This window comes from Pseudophryne corroboree, chromosome 8 (assembly GCF_028390025.1).
Source record: "Pseudophryne corroboree isolate aPseCor3 chromosome 8, aPseCor3.hap2, whole genome shotgun sequence".
Classification (NCBI taxonomy): domain Eukaryota; kingdom Metazoa; phylum Chordata; class Amphibia; order Anura; family Myobatrachidae; genus Pseudophryne; species Pseudophryne corroboree.
In genome coordinates this window covers 179,345,017-179,365,241 of record NC_086451.1, presented here as the reverse complement: position 1 = coordinate 179,365,241, position 20,225 = coordinate 179,345,017, and the positions used below count along the sequence as shown (strand labels likewise).

Genomic DNA, 20,225 nt, shown 5'->3' with positions numbered 1-20,225 from the left:
TAATCAGAGACTTGGCTTTGTGGACACTTTTTAGAGAACAAATTTGTTAGCATAAAAATAAAGCCAGAAAATGAAGAGCTGTTTAATCACTCAATTGGATTTTTTTTGCCAGCATATTTCTCTTTCTCTGCAACCCACTGCTAAATTGTGCTTCCTAGCTGTTTTTATAATATCAATGAATCAAATCTAACTCTGATTACATCAGAGAAGGCCAGGTGCCCTACACCAGAACAGGGGGTTTGAAATTTTGACTTGTCTACTTAAAGATCACCAAAATCTGATAACAAGGTCAATTACGTCCCTGGTTGGGATTGAACCACCAACCATTTGGTTAGTAGCCGGACACACTAACCAATTGCGCCACAGAGACACATTGCAAAAAGCACATACTGACAAAGGCTAATAAGCATACATCTAGAACGTTTCCTAGAAAAACTTTAAAAAGTCAATAATCTGGAGAGTTTTTGTAAGATGTTTCTTCCATCAACCAACGAAGAAACACATTGGTACTTTCCCATGATGAGTGAGTGCTTCAGGATCTCTTGCACTTACATGTGCAGCAGAGTACTGCAATGGAAGCATGCTGGGCCCATAACCCAGAGGTAGGCAGATTGAAACTATCCTTTGCTATATGCATTTTTTTTTGTTAATTTAAGTAATCAAAACTGGGATTGATATTTTTGCTCTTTTATTTTTACTTAAAGTACAATAACTTTTACCATTTTAATTTGTTTTAATAGTATATTGACAGTATAGTTTTCTTTAAAAAATCCACTTAATTTTCTTTACCCTATTATTAAAAGGGTAATTGACAAAAACAAACTACATTGTCACCAGAAGAGCAATACAAAATGTACAAGTGATATATTAAAATCATCTTTCCAGCTTGAATTTCAATGATGCATTGGGGCAACGATTTTGTGAGAAACATCTTCACCCTTAAATAAAGATTTTCTTAATTCCTTACCTGTGTGCTAATTAGATATCACCTTGTTTTCACATTAAACAGACTTCTACATGAGAAAGCAGCAAGGATGCAGTGGCGTTAATGTTTCCTGGTGTCAACCTGTATTATTTCAGTAGACATTGAAATGAGGATGCATCTTGCTGCCTTTCCAATGAAGCAAGTTTAATTTAGTAATAGGTGAAAAACCATCCCTACAAAGGTGTTAATCAGAGACTTGGCTTTGTGGACACTTTTCAGAGAACAAATTTTTTAGCATAAAAATAAAGCCAGAAAATGAAGAGCTGTTTAATCACTCAATTGGATTTTTTTTGCCAGCATATTTCTTTTTCTGTGCAACCCACTGCTAAATTGTGCTTCCTAGCTGTTTTTATAAAATCAATGAATCAAATCTAACTCTGATTACATCAGAGAAGGCGAGGTACCCTACACCAGAACAGGGGGTTTAAAATTTTGACTTGTCTACTTAAAGATCACCAAAATCTGATAACAAGGTCAATTACGTCCCTGGGTGGGATTGAACCACCAACCATTTGGTTAGTAGCCGGACACACTAACCGATTGCGCCACAGAGACACTTTGCAAAAAGCACATACTGACAAAGGCTAATAAGCATACATCTAGAACGTTTCCTAGAAAAACTTTAAAAAGTCAATAATCTGGAGAGTTTTTGTAAGATGTTTCTTCCATCAACCAACGAAGAAACACATTGGTACTTTCCCATGATGAGTGAGTGCTTCAGGATCTATTGCACTTACATGTGCAGCAGAGTACAGCAATGGAAGCATGCTGAGCACATAACCCAGAGGTAGGCAGATTGAAACTATCCTTTGCTATATGCATTTTTTTTGTTAATTTAAGTAATCAAAACTGGGATTGATATTTTTGCTCTTTTATTTTTACTTACCATTTTAATTTGCTTTAATAGTATATTGACAGTATAGTTTTCTTTAAAAAATCCACTTAATTTTCTTTACCCTATTATTAAAAGGGTAATTGACAAAAACAAACTACATTGTCACCAGAAGAGCAATACAAAATGTACAAGTGATATATTAAAATCATCTTTCCAGCTTGAATTTCAATGATGCATTGGGGCAACGATTTTGTGAGAAACATCTTCACCCTTAAATAAAGATTTTCTTAATTCCTTACCTGTGTGCTAATTAGATATCACCTTGTTTTCACATTAAACAGACTTCCACATGAGAAAGCAGCAAGGATGCAGTGGCGTTAATGTTTCCTGGTGTCAACCTGTATTATTTCAGTAGACATTGAAATGAGGATGCATCTTGCTGCCTTTCCAATGAAGCAAGTTTAATTTAGTAATATGTGAAAAACCATCCTTACAAAGGTGTTAATCAGAGACTTGGCTTTGTGGACACTTTTCAGAGAACAAATTTGTTAGCATAAAAATAAAGCCAGAAAATGAAGAGCTGTTTAATCACTCAATTGGATTTTTTTGCCAGCATATTTCTTTTTCTCTGCAACCCACTGCTAAATTGTGCTTCCTAGCTGTTTTTATAAAATCACTGAATCAAATCTAACTCTGATTACATCAGAGAAGGCCAGGTACCCTACACCATAAGAGGGGGTTTGAAATTTTGACTTGTCTACTTAAAGATCACCAAAATCTAATAACAAGGTCAATTACGTCACCGGGTGGGATTGAACCACCAACCTTTTAATTAATAGCCATACACACTAACTGATTGCGCCACAGAGACACTTTGCAAAAGTACATACTGACAAAGGCTAATAAGCATTCATCTAAAACGTTTCCTAGAAAAACTTTAAAAAGTCAATAATCTGGAGAGTTTTTGTAAGATGTTTCTTCCATCAACCAACGAAGAAACACATTGGTACTTTCCCATGATGAGTGAGTGCTTCAGGATCTATTGCACTTACATGTGCAGCAGAGTACAGCAATGGAAGCATGCTGGGCACATAACCCAGAGGTAGGCAGATTGAAACTATCCTCTGCTATATGCATTTTTTTTTGTTAATTAAAGTAATCCAAAACTGGGATTGATATGTTGGCTCTTTTATTTTTACTTACAGTACAATAACTTTTACCATTTTAATTTGTTTTAATAGTATATTGACAGTATTGTTTTCTTTCAAAAATCCACTTAATTTTCTTTACCCTATTATTAAAATGGTAATTGACAAAAACAAACTACATTGTCACCAGAAGAGCAATACAAAATGTACAAGTGATATATTAAAATCATCTTTCCAGCTTGAATTTCAATGATGCATTGGGGCAACGATTTTGTGAGAAACATTTTCACCCTTAAATAAAGATTTTCTTAATTCCTTACCTGTGTGCTAATTAGATATCACCTTGTTTTCACATTAAACAGACTTCCACATGAGAAAGCAGCAAGGATGCCGTGGCGTTAATGTTTCCTGGTGTCAACCCGTATTATTTCAGTAGACATTGAAATGAGGATGCATCTTGCTGCCTTTCCAATGAAGCAAGTTTAATTTAGTAATAGGTGAAAAACCATCCCTACAAAGGTGTTAATCAGAGACTTGGCTTTGTGGACACGTTTCAGAGAACAAATTTGTTAGCATAAAAATAAAGCCAGAAAATTAAGAGCTGTTTAATCACTCAATTGGATTTTTTTTGCAAGCATATTTCTTTTTCTCTGCAACCCACTGCTAAATTGTGCTTCCTAGCTGTTTTTATAAAATCACTGAATCAAATCTAACTCTAATTACATCAGAGAAAGCCAGGTACCCTACACCAGAACAGGGGGTTTGAAATTTTGACTTGTCTACTTAAAGATCACCAAAACCTGATAACAAGGTCAATTACGTCCCTGAGTGGTATTGAACCACCAACCTTTTGGTTAATAGCCGTGCACACTAACTGATTGCGCCACAGAGACACTTTGCAAAAGTCCATACTGACAAAGGCTAATAAGCATTCATCTAAAACGTTTCCTAGAAAAACTTTAAAAAGTCAATAATCTGGAGAGTTTTTGTAAGATGTTTCTTCCATCAACCAACGAAGAAACACATTGGTACTTTCCCATGATGAGTGAGTGCTTCAGGATCTCTTGCACTTACATGTGCAGCAGAGTACAGCAATGGAAGCATGCTGGGCCCATAACCCAGCGGTAGGCAGATTGAAACTATCCTCTGCTATATGCATTTTTTTTTGTTAATTAAAGTAATCCAAAACTGGGATTGATATTTTGGCTCTTTTATTTTTACTTAAAGTACAATAACTTTTACCATTTTAATTTGTTTTAATATTATATTGACAGTATTGTTTTCTTTCAAAAATCCATTTAATTTTCTTTACCCTATTATTAAAATGGTAATTGACAAAAACAAACTACATTGTCACCAGAAGAGCAATACAAAATGTACAAGTGATATATTAAAATCATCTTTCCAGCCTGAATTTCAATGATGCATTGGGGCAACGATTTTGTGAGAAACATCTTCACCCTTAAATAAAGATTTTCTCAATTCCTTACCTATGTGCTAATTAGATATCACCTTGTTTTCACATTAAACAGACTTCCACATGAGAAAGCAGCAAGGATACAGTGGCGTTAATGTTTCCTGGTGTCAACCTGTATTATTTCAGTAGACATTGAAATGAGGATGCATCTTGCTGCCTTTCCAATGAAGCAAGTTTAATTTAGTAATAGGTGAAAAACCATCCCTACAAAGGTGTTAATCAGAGACTTGGCTTTGTGGACACTTTTCAAAGAACAAATTTGTTAGCATAAAAATAAAGCCAGAAAATGAAGAGCTGTTTAATCACTCAATTGGATTTTTTTGCCAGCATATTTCTTTTTCTCTGCAACCCACTGCTAAATTGTGCTTCCTAGCTGTTTTTATAAAATCACTGAATCAAATCTAACTCTGATTACATCAGAGAAGGCCAGGTACCCTACACCATAACAGGGGGTTTGAAATTTTGACTTGTCTACTTAAAGATCACCAAAATCTGATAACAAGGTCAATTACGTCCCTGGGTGGGATTGAACCACCAACCTTTTGGTTAGTAGCTGGACACACTAACCGATTGCGCCACAGAGACACTTTGCAAAAAGTACATACTGACAAAGTCTAATAAGCATACATCTAGAACGTTTCCTAGAAAAACTTTAAAAAGTCAATAATCTGGAGAGTTTTTGTAAGATGTTTCTTCCATCAACCAATGAAGAAACACATTGGTACTTTCCCATGATGAGTGAGTGCTTCAGGATCTCTTGCACTTACATGTGCAGCAAAGTACTGCAATGGAAGCATGCTGGGCCCATTACCCAGAGGTAGGCAGATTGAAACTATCCTCTGCTATATGCATTTTTTTTGTTAATTAAAGTAATCAAAACTGGGATTGATATTTTTGCTCTTTTATTTTTACTTAAAGTACAATAACTTTTACCATTTTAATTTGTTTTAATAGTATATTGACAGTATAGTTTTCTTTAAAAAATCCACTTAATTTTCTTTACCCTATTATTAAAAGGGTAATTGACAAAAACAAACTACATTGTCACCAGAAGAGCAATACAAAATGTACAAGTGATATATTAAAATCATCTTTCCAGCTTGAATTTCAATGATGCATTGGGGCAACGATTTTGTGAGAAACATCTTCACCCTTAAATAAAGATTTTCTTAATTCCTTACCTGTGTGCTAATTAGATATCACCTTGTTTTCACATTAAACAGACTTCTACATGAGAAAGCAGCAAGGATGCAGTGGCGTTAATGTTTCCTGGTGTCAACCTGTATTATTTCAGTAGACATTGAAATGAGGATGCATCTTGCTGCCTTTCCAATGAAGCAAGTTTAATTTAGTAATAGGTGAAAAACCATCCCTACAAAGGTGTTAATCAGAGACTTGGCTTTGTGGACACTTCTCAGAGAACAAATTTGTTAGCATAAAAATAAAGCCAGAAAATGAAGAGCTGTTTAATCACTCAATTGGATTTTTTTTGCCAGCATATTTCTTTTTCTCTGCAACCCACTGCTAAATTGTGCTTCCTAGCTGTTTTTATAAAATCAATGAATCAAATCTAACTCTGATTACATCAGAGAAGGCCAGGTACCCTACACCATAACAAGGGGTTTGAAATTTTGACTTGTCTACTTAAAGATCACCAAAATCTGATAACAAGGTCAATTACGTCCCTGGGTGGGATTGAACCACCAACCTTTTGGTTAGTAGCCGGACACACTAACCAATTGCGCCACAGAGACACTTTGCAAAAATGACATACTGACAAAGGCTAATAAGCATACATCTAGAACGTTTCCTAGAAAAACGTTAAAAAGTCTATAATCTGGAGAGTTTTTGTAAGATGTTTCTTCTATCAACCAACGAAGAAACACATTGGTACTTTCCCATGATGAGTGAGTGCTTCAGGATCTCTTGCACTTACGTGTGCAGCAGAGTACTGCAATGGAAGCATGCTGGGCCCATAACCCAGAGGTAGGCAGATTGAAACTATCCTTTGCTATATGCATTTTTTTTTGTTAATTTAAGTAATCAAAACTGGGATTGATATTTTTGCTCTTTTATTTTTACTTAAAGTACAATAACTTTTACCATTTTAATTTGTTTTAATAGTATATTGACAGTATAGTTTTCTTTAAAAAATCCACTTAATTTTCTTTACCCTATTATTAAAAGGGTAATTGACAAAAACAAACTACATTGTCACCAGAAGAGCAATACAAAATGTACAAGTGATATATTAAAATCATCTTTCCAGCTTGAATTTCAATGATGCATTGGGGCAACGATTTTGTGAGAAACATCTTCACCCTTAAATAAAGATTTTCTTAATTCCTTACCTGTGTGCTAATTAGATGTCACCTTGTTTTCACATAAAACAGACTTCTACATGAGAAAGCAGCAAGGATGCAGTGGCGTTAATGTTTCCTGGTGTCAACCTGTATTATTTCAGTAGACATTGAAATGAGGATGCATCTTGCTGCCTTTCCAATGAAGCAAGTTTAATTTAGTAATAGGTGAAAAACCATCCTTACAAAGGTGTTAATCAGAGACTTGGCTTTGTGGACACTTTTCAGAGAACAAATTTGTTAGCATAAAAATAAAGGCAGAAAATGAAGAGCTGTTTAATCACTCAATTGGATTTTTCTACCAGCATATTTTTTTCTCTGCAACCCATTGCTAAATTGTGCTTCCTAGCTGTTTTTTATAAAATCACTGAATCAAATCTAACTCCGATTACATCAGAGAAGGCCAGGTACCCTACACCAAAAGAGGGGGTTTGAAATTTTGACTTGTCTACTTAAATATCACCAAAACCTGGTCACAAGGTCAATCACGTCCCTGGGTGGGATTGAACCACCAACCTTTTGGTTAGTAGCCAGACACACTAACCGATTGCGCCACAGAAACACTTTGCAAAAAGTACATACTGACAAAGGCTAATAAGCATTAATCTAGAACTTTTCCTAGAAAAACTTTAAAAAGTCAATAATCTGGAGAGTTTTTGTAAGAATTTTCTTAAATCAACCAACGAAGAAACACATTGGTACTTTCCCATGATGAGTGAGTGCTTCAGGATCTCTTGCACTTACATGTGCAGCAGAGTACTGCAATGGAAGCATGCTGGGCCCATTACCCAGAGGTAGGCAGATTGAAACTATCCTCTGCTATATGCATTTTTTTTGTTAAAGTAATCCAAAACTGGGATTGATATGTTAGCTATTTTATGTTTACTTAAAGTACAATAACTTTTACCATTTTAATTTGTTTTAATAGTATATTGACAGTATTGTTTTCTTTCAAAAATCCACTTAATTTTCTTTACCCTATTATTAAAATGGTAATTGACAAAAACAAACTACATTGTCACCAGAAGAGCAATACAAAATGTACAAGTGATATATTAAAATCATCTTTCCAGCTTGAATTTCAATGATGCATTGGGGCAACGATTTTGTGAGAAACATCTTCACCCTTAAATAAAGATTTTCTTAATTCCTTACCTGTGTGCTAATTAGATATCACCTTGTTTTCACATTAAACAGTCTTCCACATGAGAAAGCAGCAAGGATGCATTGGCGTTAATGTTTCCTGGTGTCAACCTGTATTATTTCAGTAGACATTGAAATGAGGATGCATCTTGCTGCCTTTCCAATAAAGCAAGTTTAATTTAGTAATAGGTGAAAAACCATCCTTACAAAGGTGTTCATCAGAGACTTGGCTTTGTGGACACTTTTCAGAGAACATATTTGTTAGCATAAAAATAAAGCCAGAAAATGAAGAGCTGTTTAATCACTCAATTGGATTTTTTTGCCAGCATATTTCTTTTTCTCTGCAACCCACTGCTAAATTGTGCTTCCTAGCTGTTTTTATAAAATCACTGAATCAAATCTAACTCTGATTACATCAGATAAGGCCAGGTACCCTACACCATAAGAGGGGATTTGAAATTTTGACTTGTCTACTTAAAGATCACCAAAATCTGATAACAAGGTCAATTACGTCCCTGGTTGGGATTGAACCACCAACCTTTTAATTAATAGCCATACACACTAACTGATTGCGCCACAGAGACACTTTGCAAAAGTACATACTGACAAAGGCTAATAAGCATTCATCTAAAACGTTTCCTAGAAAAACTTTAAAAAGTCAATAATCTGGAGAGTTTTTGTAAGATGTTTCTTCCATCAACCAACGAAGAAACACATTGGTACTTTCCCATGATGAGTGAGTGCTTCAGGATCTATTGCACTTACATGTGCAGCAGAGTACAGCAATGGAAGCATGCTGGGCACATAACCCAGAGGTAGGCAGATTGAAACTATCCTCTGCTATATGCATTTTTTTTTGTTAATTAAAGTAATCCAAAACTGGGATTGATATGTTGGCTCTTTTATTTTTACTTACAGTACAATAACTTTTACCATTTTAATTTGTTTTAATAGTATATTGACAGTATTGTTTTCTTTCAAAAATCCACTTAATTTTCTTTACCCTATTATTAAAATGGTAATTGACAAAAACAAACTACATTGTCACCAGAAGAGCAATACAAAATGTACAAGTGATATATTAAAATCATCTTTCCAGCTTGAATTTCAATGATGCATTGGGGCAACGATTTTGTGAGAAACATTTTCACCCTTAAATAAAGATTTTCTTAATTCCTTACCTGTGTGCTAATTAGATATCACCTTGTTTTCACATTAAACAGACTTCCACATGAGAAAGCAGCAAGGATGCCGTGGCGTTAATGTTTCCTGGTGTCAACCCGTATTATTTCAGTAGACATTGAAATGAGGATGCATCTTGCTGCCTTTCCAATGAAGCAAGTTTAATTTAGTAATAGGTGAAAAACCATCCCTACAAAGGTGTTAATCAGAGACTTGGCTTTGTGGACACGTTTCAGAGAACAAATTTGTTAGCATAAAAATAAAGCCAGAAAATTAAGAGCTGTTTAATCACTCAATTGGATTTTTTTTGCAAGCATATTTCTTTTTCTCTGCAACCCACTGCTAAATTGTGCTTCCTAGCTGTTTTTATAAAATCACTGAATCAAATCTAACTCTAATTACATCAGAGAAAGCCAGGTACCCTACACCAGAACAGGGGGTTTGAAATTTTGACTTGTCTACTTAAAGATCACCAAAACCTGATAACAAGGTCAATTACGTCCCTGAGTGGGATTGAACCACCAACCTTTTGGTTAATAGCCGTGCACACTAACTGATTGCGCCACAGAGACACTTTGCAAAAGTCCATACTGACAAAGGCTAATAAGCATTCATCTAAAACGTTTCCTAGAAAAACTTTAAAAAGTCAATAATCTGGAGAGTTTTTGTAAGATGTTTCTTCCATCAACCAACGAAGAAACACATTGGTACTTTCCCATGATGAGTGAGTGCTTCAGGATCTCTTGCACTTACATGTGCAGCAGAGTACAGCAATGGAAGCATGCTGGGCCCATAACCCAGCGGTAGGCAGATTGAAACTATCCTCTGCTATATGCATTTTTTTTTGTTAATTAAAGTAATCCAAAACTGGGATTGATATTTTGGCTCTTTTATTTTTACTTAAAGTACAATAACTTTTACCATTTTAATTTGTTTTAATATTATATTGACAGTATTGTTTTCTTTCAAAAATCCATTTAATTTTCTTTACCCTATTATTAAAATGGTAATTGACAAAAACAAACTACATTGTCACCAGAAGAGCAATACAAAATGTACAAGTGATATATTAAAATCATCTTTCCAGCCTGAATTTCAATGATGCATTGGGGCAACGATTTTGTGAGAAACATCTTCACCCTTAAATAAAGATTTTCTCAATTCCTTACCTATGTGCTAATTAGATATCACCTTGTTTTCACATTAAACAGACTTCCACATGAGAAAGCAGCAAGGATACAGTGGCGTTAATGTTTCCTGGTGTCAACCTGTATTATTTCAGTAGACATTGAAATGAGGATGCATCTTGCTGCCTTTCCAATGAAGCAAGTTTAATTTAGTAATAGGTGAAAAACCATCCCTACAAAGGTGTTAATCAGAGACTTGGCTTTGTGGACACTTTTCAAAGAACAAATTTGTTAGCATAAAAATAAAGCCAGAAAATGAAGAGCTGTTTAATCACTCAATTGGATTTTTTTGCCAGCATATTTCTTTTTCTCTGCAACCCACTGCTAAATTGTGCTTCCTAGCTGTTTTTATAAAATCACTGAATCAAATCTAACTCTGATTACATCAGAGAAGGCCAGGTACCCTACACCATAACAGGGGGTTTGAAATTTTGACTTGTCTACTTAAAGATCACCAAAATCTGATAACAAGGTCAATTACGTCCCTGGGTGGGATTGAACCACCAACCTTTTGGTTAGTAGCTGGACACACTAACCGATTGCGCCACAGAGACACTTTACAAAAAGTACATACTGACAAAGTCTAATAAGCATACATCTAGAACGTTTCCTAGAAAAACTTTAAAAAGTCAATAATCTGGAGAGTTTTTGTAAGATGTTTCTTCCATCAACCAATGAAGAAACACATTGGTACTTTCCCATGATGAGTGAGTGCTTCAGGATCTCTTGCACTTACATGTGCAGCAAAGTACTGCAATGGAAGCATGCTGGGCCCATTACCCAGAGGTAGGCAGATTGAAACTATCCTCTGCTATATGCATTTTTTTTGTTAATTAAAGTAATCAAAACTGGGATTGATATTTTTGCTCTTTTATTTTTACTTAAAGTACAATAACTTTTACCATTTTAATTTGTTTTAATAGTATATTGACAGTATAGTTTTCTTTAAAAAATCCACTTAATTTTCTTTACCCTATTATTAAAAGGGTAATTGACAAAAACAAACTACATTGTCACCAGAAGAGCAATACAAAATGTACAAGTGATATATTAAAATCATCTTTCCAGCTTGAATTTCAATGATGCATTGGGGCAACGATTTTGTGAGAAACATCTTCACCCTTAAATAAAGATTTTCTTAATTCCTTACCTGTGTGCTAATTAGATATCACCTTGTTTTCACATTAAACAGACTTCTACATGAGAAAGCAGCAAGGATGCAGTGGCGTTAATGTTTCCTGGTGTCAACCTGTATTATTTCAGTAGACATTGAAATGAGGATGCATCTTGCTGCCTTTCCAATGAAGCAAGTTTAATTTAGTAATAGGTGAAAAACCATCCCTACAAAGGTGTTAATCAGAGACTTGGCTTTGTGGACACTTCTCAGAGAACAAATTTGTTAGCATAAAAATAAAGCCAGAAAATGAAGAGCTGTTTAATCACTCAATTGGATTTTTTTTGCCAGCATATTTCTTTTTCTCTGCAACCCACTGCTAAATTGTGCTTCCTAGCTGTTTTTATAAAATCAATGAATCAAATCTAACTCTGATTACATCAGAGAAGGCCAGGTACCCTACACCATAACAAGGGGTTTGAAATTTTGACTTGTCTACTTAAAGATCACCAAAATCTGATAACAAGGTCAATTACGTCCCTGGGTGGGATTGAACCACCAACCTTTTGGTTAGTAGCCGGACACACTAACCAATTGCGCCACAGAGACACTTTGCAAAAATGACATACTGACAAAGGCTAATAAGCATACATCTAGAACGTTTCCTAGAAAAACGTTAAAAAGTCTATAATCTGGAGAGTTTTTGTAAGATGTTTCTTCTATCAACCAACGAAGAAACACATTGGTACTTTCCCATGATGAGTGAGTGCTTCAGGATCTCTTGCACTTACGTGTGCAGCAGAGTACTGCAATGGAAGCATGCTGGGCCCATAACCCAGAGGTAGGCAGATTGAAACTATCCTTTGCTATATGCATTTTTTTTTGTTAATTTAAGTAATCAAAACTGGGATTGATATTTTTGCTCTTTTATTTTTACTTAAAGTACAATAACTTTTACCATTTTAATTTGTTTTAATAGTATATTGACAGTATAGTTTTCTTTAAAAAATCCACTTAATTTTCTTTACCCTATTATTAAAAGGGTAATTGACAAAAACAAACTACATTGTCACCAGAAGAGCAATACAAAATGTACAAGTGATATATTAAAATCATCTTTCCAGCTTGAATTTCAATGATGCATTGGGGCAACGATTTTGTGAGAAACATCTTCACCCTTAAATAAAGATTTTCTTAATTCCTTACCTGTGTGCTAATTAGATGTCACCTTGTTTTCACATAAAACAGACTTCTACATGAGAAAGCAGCAAGGATGCAGTGGCGTTAATGTTTCCTGGTGTCAACCTGTATTATTTCAGTAGACATTGAAATGAGGATGCATCTTGCTGCCTTTCCAATGAAGCAAGTTTAATTTAGTAATAGGTGAAAAACCATCCTTACAAAGGTGTTAATCAGAGACTTGGCTTTGTGGACACTTTTCAGAGAACAAATTTGTTAGCATAAAAATAAAGGCAGAAAATGAAGAGCTGTTTAATCACTCAATTGGATTTTTCTACCAGCATATTTTTTTCTCTGCAACCCATTGCTAAATTGTGCTTCCTAGCTGTTTTTTATAAAATCACTGAATCAAATCTAACTCCGATTACATCAGAGAAGGCCAGGTACCCTACACCAAAAGAGGGGGTTTGAAATTTTGACTTGTCTACTTAAATATCACCAAAACCTGGTCACAAGGTCAATCACGTCCCTGGGTGGGATTGAACCACCAACCTTTTGGTTAGTAGCCAGACACACTAACCGATTGCGCCACAGAAACACTTTGCAAAAAGTACATACTGACAAAGGCTAATAAGCATTAATCTAGAACTTTTCCTAGAAAAACTTTAAAAAGTCAATAATCTGGAGAGTTTTTGTAAGAATTTTCTTAAATCAACCAACGAAGAAACACATTGGTACTTTCCCATGATGAGTGAGTGCTTCAGGATCTCTTGCACTTACATGTGCAGCAGAGTACTGCAATGGAAGCATGCTGGGCCCATTACCCAGAGGTAGGCAGATTGAAACTATCCTCTGCTATATGCATTTTTTTTGTTAAAGTAATCCAAAACTGGGATTGATATGTTAGCTATTTTATGTTTACTTAAAGTACAATAACTTTTACCATTTTAATTTGTTTTAATAGTATATTGACAGTATTGTTTTCTTTCAAAAATCCACTTAATTTTCTTTACCCTATTATTAAAATGGTAATTGACAAAAACAAACTACATTGTCACCAGAAGAGCAATACAAAATGTACAAGTGATATATTAAAATCATCTTTCCAGCTTGAATTTCAATGATGCATTGGGGCAACGATTTTGTGAGAAACATCTTCACCCTTAAATAAAGATTTTCTTAATTCCTTACCTGTGTGCTAATTAGATATCACCTTGTTTTCACATTAAACAGTCTTCCACATGAGAAAGCAGCAAGGATGCATTGGCGTTAATGTTTCCTGGTGTCAACCTGTATTATTTCAGTAGACATTGAAATGAGGATGCATCTTGCTGCCTTTCCAATAAAGCAAGTTTAATTTAGTAATAGGTGAAAAACCATCCTTACAAAGGTGTTCATCAGAGACTTGGCTTTGTGGACACTTTTCAGAGAACATATTTGTTAGCATAAAAATAAAGCCAGAAAATGAAGAGCTGTTTAATCACTCAATTGGATTTTTTTGCCAGCATATTTCTTTTTCTCTGCAACCCACTGCTAAATTGTGCTTCCTAGCTGTTTTTATAAAATCACTGAATCAAATCTAACTCTGATTACATCAGATAAGGCCAGGTACCCTACACCATAAGAGGGGATTTGAAATTTTGACTTGTCTACTTAAAGATCACCAAAATCTGATAACAAGGTCAAATACGTCCCTGGGTGGGATTGAACCACCAACCTTTTAGTTTATAGCCGTACACACTAACTGATTGCGCCACAGAGACACTTTGCAAAAGTACATACTGACAAAGGCTAATAAGCATTCATCTAAAACGTTTCCTAGAAAAACTTTAAAAAGTCAATAATCTGGAGAGTTTTTGTAAGATGTTTCTTCCATCCACCAACGAAGAAACACATTGGTACTTTCCCATGATGAGTGAGTGCTTCAGGATCTCTTGCACTTACATGTGCAGCAGAGTACTGCAATGGAAGCATGCTGGGCCCATAACCCAGAGGTAGGCAGATTAAAACTATCCTCTGCTATATGCGTTTTTTTTGTTAATTAAAGTAATCCAAAACTGGGATTGATATTTTTGCTCTTTTATTTTTCATTAAAGTACAATAACTTTTACCATTTTAATTTGTTTTAATAGTATATTGAAAGTATTGTTTTCTTTTAAAAATCCACTTAATTTTCTTTACCCTATTATTAAAATGGTAATTGACAAAAACAAACTACATTGTCACCAGAAGAGCAATACAAAATGTACAAGTGATATATTAAAAACATCTTTCCAGCTTGAATTTCAATGATGCATTGGGGCAACGATTTTGTGAGAAACATTTTCACCCTTAAATAAAGATTTTCTTAATTCCTTACCTGTGTGCTAATTAGATATCACCTTGTTTTCACATTAAACAGACTTCCACGTGGCGTTAATGTTTCCTGGTGTCAACCTGTATTATTTCAGTAGACATTGAAATGAGGATGCATCTTGCTGCCTTTCCAATGAAGCAAGTTTAATTTAGTAATAGGTGAAAAACCATCCTTACAAAGGTGTTAATCAGAGACTTGGCTTTGTGGACACTTTTCAGAGAACAAATTTGTTAGCATAAAAATAAAGCCAGAAAATGAAGAGCTGTTTAATCACTCAATTGGATTTTTTTGCCAGCATATTTCTTTTTCTCTGTAACCCACTGCTAAATTGTGCTTCCTAGCTGTTTTTATAAAATCACTGAATCAAATCTAACTCTGATTACATCAGAGAAGGCCAGGTACCCTACACCATAAGAGGGGGGTTGAAATTTTGACTTGTCTACTTAAAGATCACCAAAATCTGATAACAAGGTCAATTACGTCCCTGGGTGGGATTGAACCACCAACCTTTTGGTTTATAGCCATACACACTAACTGATTGCGCCACAGAGACACTTTGCAAAAGTACATACTGACAAAGGCTAATAAGCATTCATCTAAAACGTTTCCTAGAAAAACTTTAAAAAGTCAATAATCTGGAGAGTTTTTGTAAGATGTTTCTTCCATCAACCAACGAAGAAACACATTGGTACTTTCCCATGATGAGTGAGTGCTTCAGGATCTATTGCACTTACATGTGCAGCAGAGTACAGCAATGGAAGCATGCTGGGCACATAACCCAGAGGTAGGCAGATTGAAATTATCCTCTGATATATGCATTTTTTTTGTTAATTAAAGTAATCCAAAACTGGGATTGATATGTTGGCTCTTTTATTTTTACTTAAAGTACAATAACTTTTACCATTTTAATTTGTTTTAATAGTATATTGACAGTATTGTTTTCTTTCAAAAATCCACTTAATTTTCTTTACCCTATTATTAAAATGGTAATTGACAAAAACAAACTACATTGTCACCAGAAGAGCAATACAAAATGTACAAGTGATATATTAAAATCATCTTTCCAGCTTGAATTTCAATGATGCATTGGGGCAACGATTTTGTGAGAAACATTTTCACCCTTAAATAAAGATTTTCTTAATTCCTTACCTGTGTGCTAATTAGATATCACCTTGTTTTCACATTAAACAGACTTCCACATGAGAAAGCAGCAAGGATGCAGTGGCGTTAATGTTTCCTGGTGTCAACCTGTATTATTTCAGTAGACATTGAAATGAGGATGCATCTTGCTGCCTTTCCAATGAAGCAAGTTTAATTTAGTAATAGGTTAAAAACCATCCTTACAAAGGTGTTAATCAGAGACTTGGCTTTGTGGACACTTTTCAGAGAACAAATTTGTTAGCATAAAAATAAAGCCAGAAAATTAAGAGCTGTTTAATCACTCAATTGGATTTTTTTTGCCAGCATATTTCTTTTTCTCTGCAACCCACTGCTAAATTGTGCTTCCTAGCTGTTTTTATAAAATCACTGAATCAAATCTAACTACATCAGAGAAGGCCAGGTACCCTACACCATAACAGGGGGTTTGAAATTTTGACTTGTCTACTTAAAGATCACCAAAATCTGATAACAAGGTCAATTACGTCCCTGGTTGGGATTGAACCACCAACCTTTTGGTTAATAGCCAGACACACTAACCGATTGCGCCACAGAGACACTTTGCAAAATGTCCATACTGACAAAGTCTAATAAGCATACATCTAGAACGTTTCCTAGAAAAACTTAAAAAAGTCAATAATCTGGAGAGTTTTTGTAAAATGTTTCTTCCATCAACCAACGAAGAAACACATTGGTACTTTCCCATGATGAGTGAGTGCTTCAGGATCTCTTGCACTTACATGTGCAGCAGAGTACAGCAATGGAAGCATGCTGGGCCCATAACCCAGCGGTAGGCAGATTGAAACTATCCTTTGCTATATGCATTTTTTTTGTTCATTTAAGTAATCAAAACTGGGATTGATATTTTTGCTCTTTTATTTTTACTTAAAGTACAATAACTTTTACCATTTTAATTTGTTTTAATAGTATATTGACAGTATTGTTTTCTTTCAAAAATCCACTTAATTTTCTTTACCCTATTATTAAAATGGTAATTGACAAAAACAAACTACATTGTCACCAGAAGAGCAATACAAAATGTACAAGTGATATATTAAAATCATCTTTCCAGCTTGAATTTCAATGATGCATTGGGGCAACGATTTTGTGAGAAACATCTTCACCCTTAAATAAAGATTTTCTTAATTCCTTACCTGTGTGCTAATTAGATATCACCTTGTTTTCACATTAAACAGACTTCCACGTGGCGTTAATGTTTCCTGGTGTCAACCTGTATTATTTCAGTAGACATTGAAATGAGGATGCATCTTGCTGCCTTTCCAATGAAGCAAGTTTAATTTAGTAATAGGTGAAAAACCATCCTTACAAAGGTGTTAATCAGAGACTTGGCTTTGTGGACACTTTTCAGAGAACAAATTTGTTAGCATAAAAATAAAGCCAGAAAATGAAGAGCTGTTTAATCACTCAATTGGATTTTTTTGCCAGCATATTTCTTTTTCTCTGTAACCCACTGCTAAATTGTGCTTCCTAGCTGTTTTTATAAAATCACTGAATCAAATCTAACTCTGATTACATCAGAGAAGGCCAGGTACCCTACACCATAAGAGGGGGGTTGAAATTTTGACTTGTCTACTTAAAGATCACCAAAATCTGATAACAAGGTCAATTACGTCCCTGGGTGGGATTGAACCACCAACCTTTTGGTTTATAGCCATACACACTAACTGATTGCGCCACAGAGACACTTTGCAAAAGTACATACTGACAAAGGCTAATAAGCATTCATCTAAAACGTTTCCTAGAAAAACTTTAAAAAGTCAATAATCTGGAGAGTTTTTGTAAGATGTTTCTTCCATCAACCAACGAAGAAACACATTGGTACTTTCCCATGATGAGTGAGTGCTTCAGGATCTATTGCACTTACATGTGCAGCAGAGTACAGCAATGGAAGCATGCTGGGCACATAACCCAGAGGTAGGCAGATTGAAATTATCCTCTGATATATGCATTTTTTTTGTTAATTAAAGTAATCCAAAACTGGGATTGATATGTTGGCTCTTTTATTTTTACTTAAAGTACAATAACTTTTACCATTTTAATTTGTTTTAATAGTATATTGACAGTATTGTTTTCTTTCAAAAATCCACTTAATTTTCTTTACCCTATTATTAAAATGGTAATTGACAAAAACAAACTACATTGTCACCAGAAGAGCAATACAAAATGTACAAGTGATATATTAAAATCATCTTTCCAGCTTGAATTTCAATGATGCATTGGGGCAACGATTTTGTGAGAAACATTTTCACCCTTAAATAAAGATTTTCTTAATTCCTTACCTGTGTGCTAATTAGATATCACCTTGTTTTCACATTAAACAGACTTCCACATGAGAAAGCAGCAAGGATGCAGTGGCGTTAATGTTTCCTGGTGTCAACCTGTATTATTTCAGTAGACATTGAAATGAGGATGCATCTTGCTGCCTTTCCAATGAAGCAAGTTTAATTTAGTAATAGGTTAAAAACCATCCTTACAAAGGTGTTAATCAGAGACTTGGATTTGTGGACACTTTTCAGAGAACAAATTTGTTAGCATAAAAATAAAGCCAGAAAATTAAGAGCTGTTTAATCACTCAATTGGATTTTTTTTGCCAGCATATTTCTTTTTCTCTGCAACCCACTGCTAAATTGTGCTTCCTAGCTGTTTTTATAAAATCACTGAATCAAATCTAACTACATCAGAGAAGGCCAGGTACCCTACACCATAACAGGGGGTTTGAAATTTTGACTTGTCTACTTAAAGATCACCAAAATCTGATAACAAGGTCAATTACGTCCCTGGTTGGGATTGAACCACCAACCTTTTGGTTAATAGCCAGACACACTAACCGATTGCGCCACAGAGACACTTTGCAAAATGTCCATACTGACAAAGTCTAATAAGCATACATCTAGAACGTTTCCTAGAAAAACTTAAAAAAGTCAATAATCTGGAGAGTTTTTGTAAAATGTTTCTTCCATCAACCAACGAAGAAACACATTGGTACTTTCCCATGATGAGTGAGTGCTTCAGGATCTCTTGCACTTACATGTGCAGCAGAGTACAGCAATGGAAGCATGCTGGGCCCATAACCCAGCGGTAGGCAGATTGAAACTATCCTTTGCTATATGCATTTTTTTTGTTCATTTAAGTAATCAAAACTGGGATTGATATTTTTGCTCTTTTATTTTTACTTAAAGTACAATAACTTTTACCATTTTAATTTGTTTTAATAGTATATTGACAGTATTGTTTTCTTTCAAAAATCCACTTAATTTTCTTTACCCTATTATTAAAATGGTAATTGACAAAAACAAACTACATTGTCACCAGAAGAGCAATACAAAATGTACAAGTGATATATTAAAATCATCTTTCCAGCTTGAATTTCAATGATGCATTGGGGCAACGATTTTGTGAGAAACATCTTCACCCTTAAATAAAGATTTTCTTAATTCCTTACCTGTGTGCTAATTAGATATCACCTTGTTTTCACATTAAACAGACTTCCACATGAGAAAGCAGCAAGGATACAGTGGTGTTAATGTTTCCTGGTGTCAACCTGTATTATTTCAGTAGACATTGAATTGAGGATGCATCTTGCTGCCTTTCCAATGAAGCAAGTTTAATTTAGTAATAGGTGAAAAACCATCCCTACAAAAGTGTTAATCAGAGACTTGGCTTTGTGGACACTTTTCAAAGAACAAATTTGTTAGCATAAAAATAAAGCCAGAAAATGAAGAGCTGTTTAATCACTCAATTGGATTTTTTTTGCCAGCATATTTCTTTTTCTCTGCAACCCACTGCTAAATTGTGCTTCCTAGCTGTTTTTATAAAATCACTGAATCAAATCTAACTACATCAGAGAAGGCCAGGTACCCTACACCATAACAGGGGGTTTGAAATTTTGACTTGTCTACTTAAAGATCACCAAAATCTGATAACAAGGTCAATTACGTCCCTGGTTGGGATTGAACCACCAACCTTTTGGTTAGTAGCCAGACACACTAACCGATTGCGCCACAGAGACACTTTGCGAAAATTACATACTGACAAAGTCTAATAAGCATACATCTAGAACGTTTCCTAGAAAAACTTTAA

At 34.8% G+C, this 20,225-nt stretch overlaps 6 non-coding genes across 6 annotated transcripts; all 6 read right to left on the bottom strand.

The window, feature by feature from the left end:
- Window positions 1–6,125: 6,125 nt before the first annotated feature.
- On the bottom strand, window positions 6,126–6,199 carry TRNAS-ACU (transfer RNA serine (anticodon ACU)). The gene has a single exon. It is a non-coding gene; the product is annotated as a tRNA-Ser (tRNA).
- A 1,094-nt stretch (window positions 6,200–7,293) lies between these two features.
- TRNAS-ACU (transfer RNA serine (anticodon ACU)) lies at window positions 7,294–7,367 on the bottom strand. Its single transcript has one exon. It is a non-coding gene; the product is annotated as a tRNA-Ser (tRNA).
- Window positions 7,368–11,966: 4,599 nt separating this feature from the next.
- TRNAS-ACU (transfer RNA serine (anticodon ACU)) lies at window positions 11,967–12,040 on the bottom strand. The gene has a single exon. It is a non-coding gene; the product is annotated as a tRNA-Ser (tRNA).
- Window positions 12,041–13,134: 1,094 nt separating this feature from the next.
- On the bottom strand, window positions 13,135–13,208 carry TRNAS-ACU (transfer RNA serine (anticodon ACU)). The gene has a single exon. It is a non-coding gene; the product is annotated as a tRNA-Ser (tRNA).
- Window positions 13,209–15,445: 2,237 nt separating this feature from the next.
- On the bottom strand, window positions 15,446–15,519 carry TRNAY-AUA (transfer RNA tyrosine (anticodon AUA)). Its single transcript has one exon. It is a non-coding gene; the product is annotated as a tRNA-Tyr (tRNA).
- Window positions 15,520–17,754: 2,235 nt separating this feature from the next.
- On the bottom strand, window positions 17,755–17,828 carry TRNAY-AUA (transfer RNA tyrosine (anticodon AUA)). Its single transcript has one exon. It is a non-coding gene; the product is annotated as a tRNA-Tyr (tRNA).
- Window positions 17,829–20,225: the final 2,397 nt, after the last annotated feature.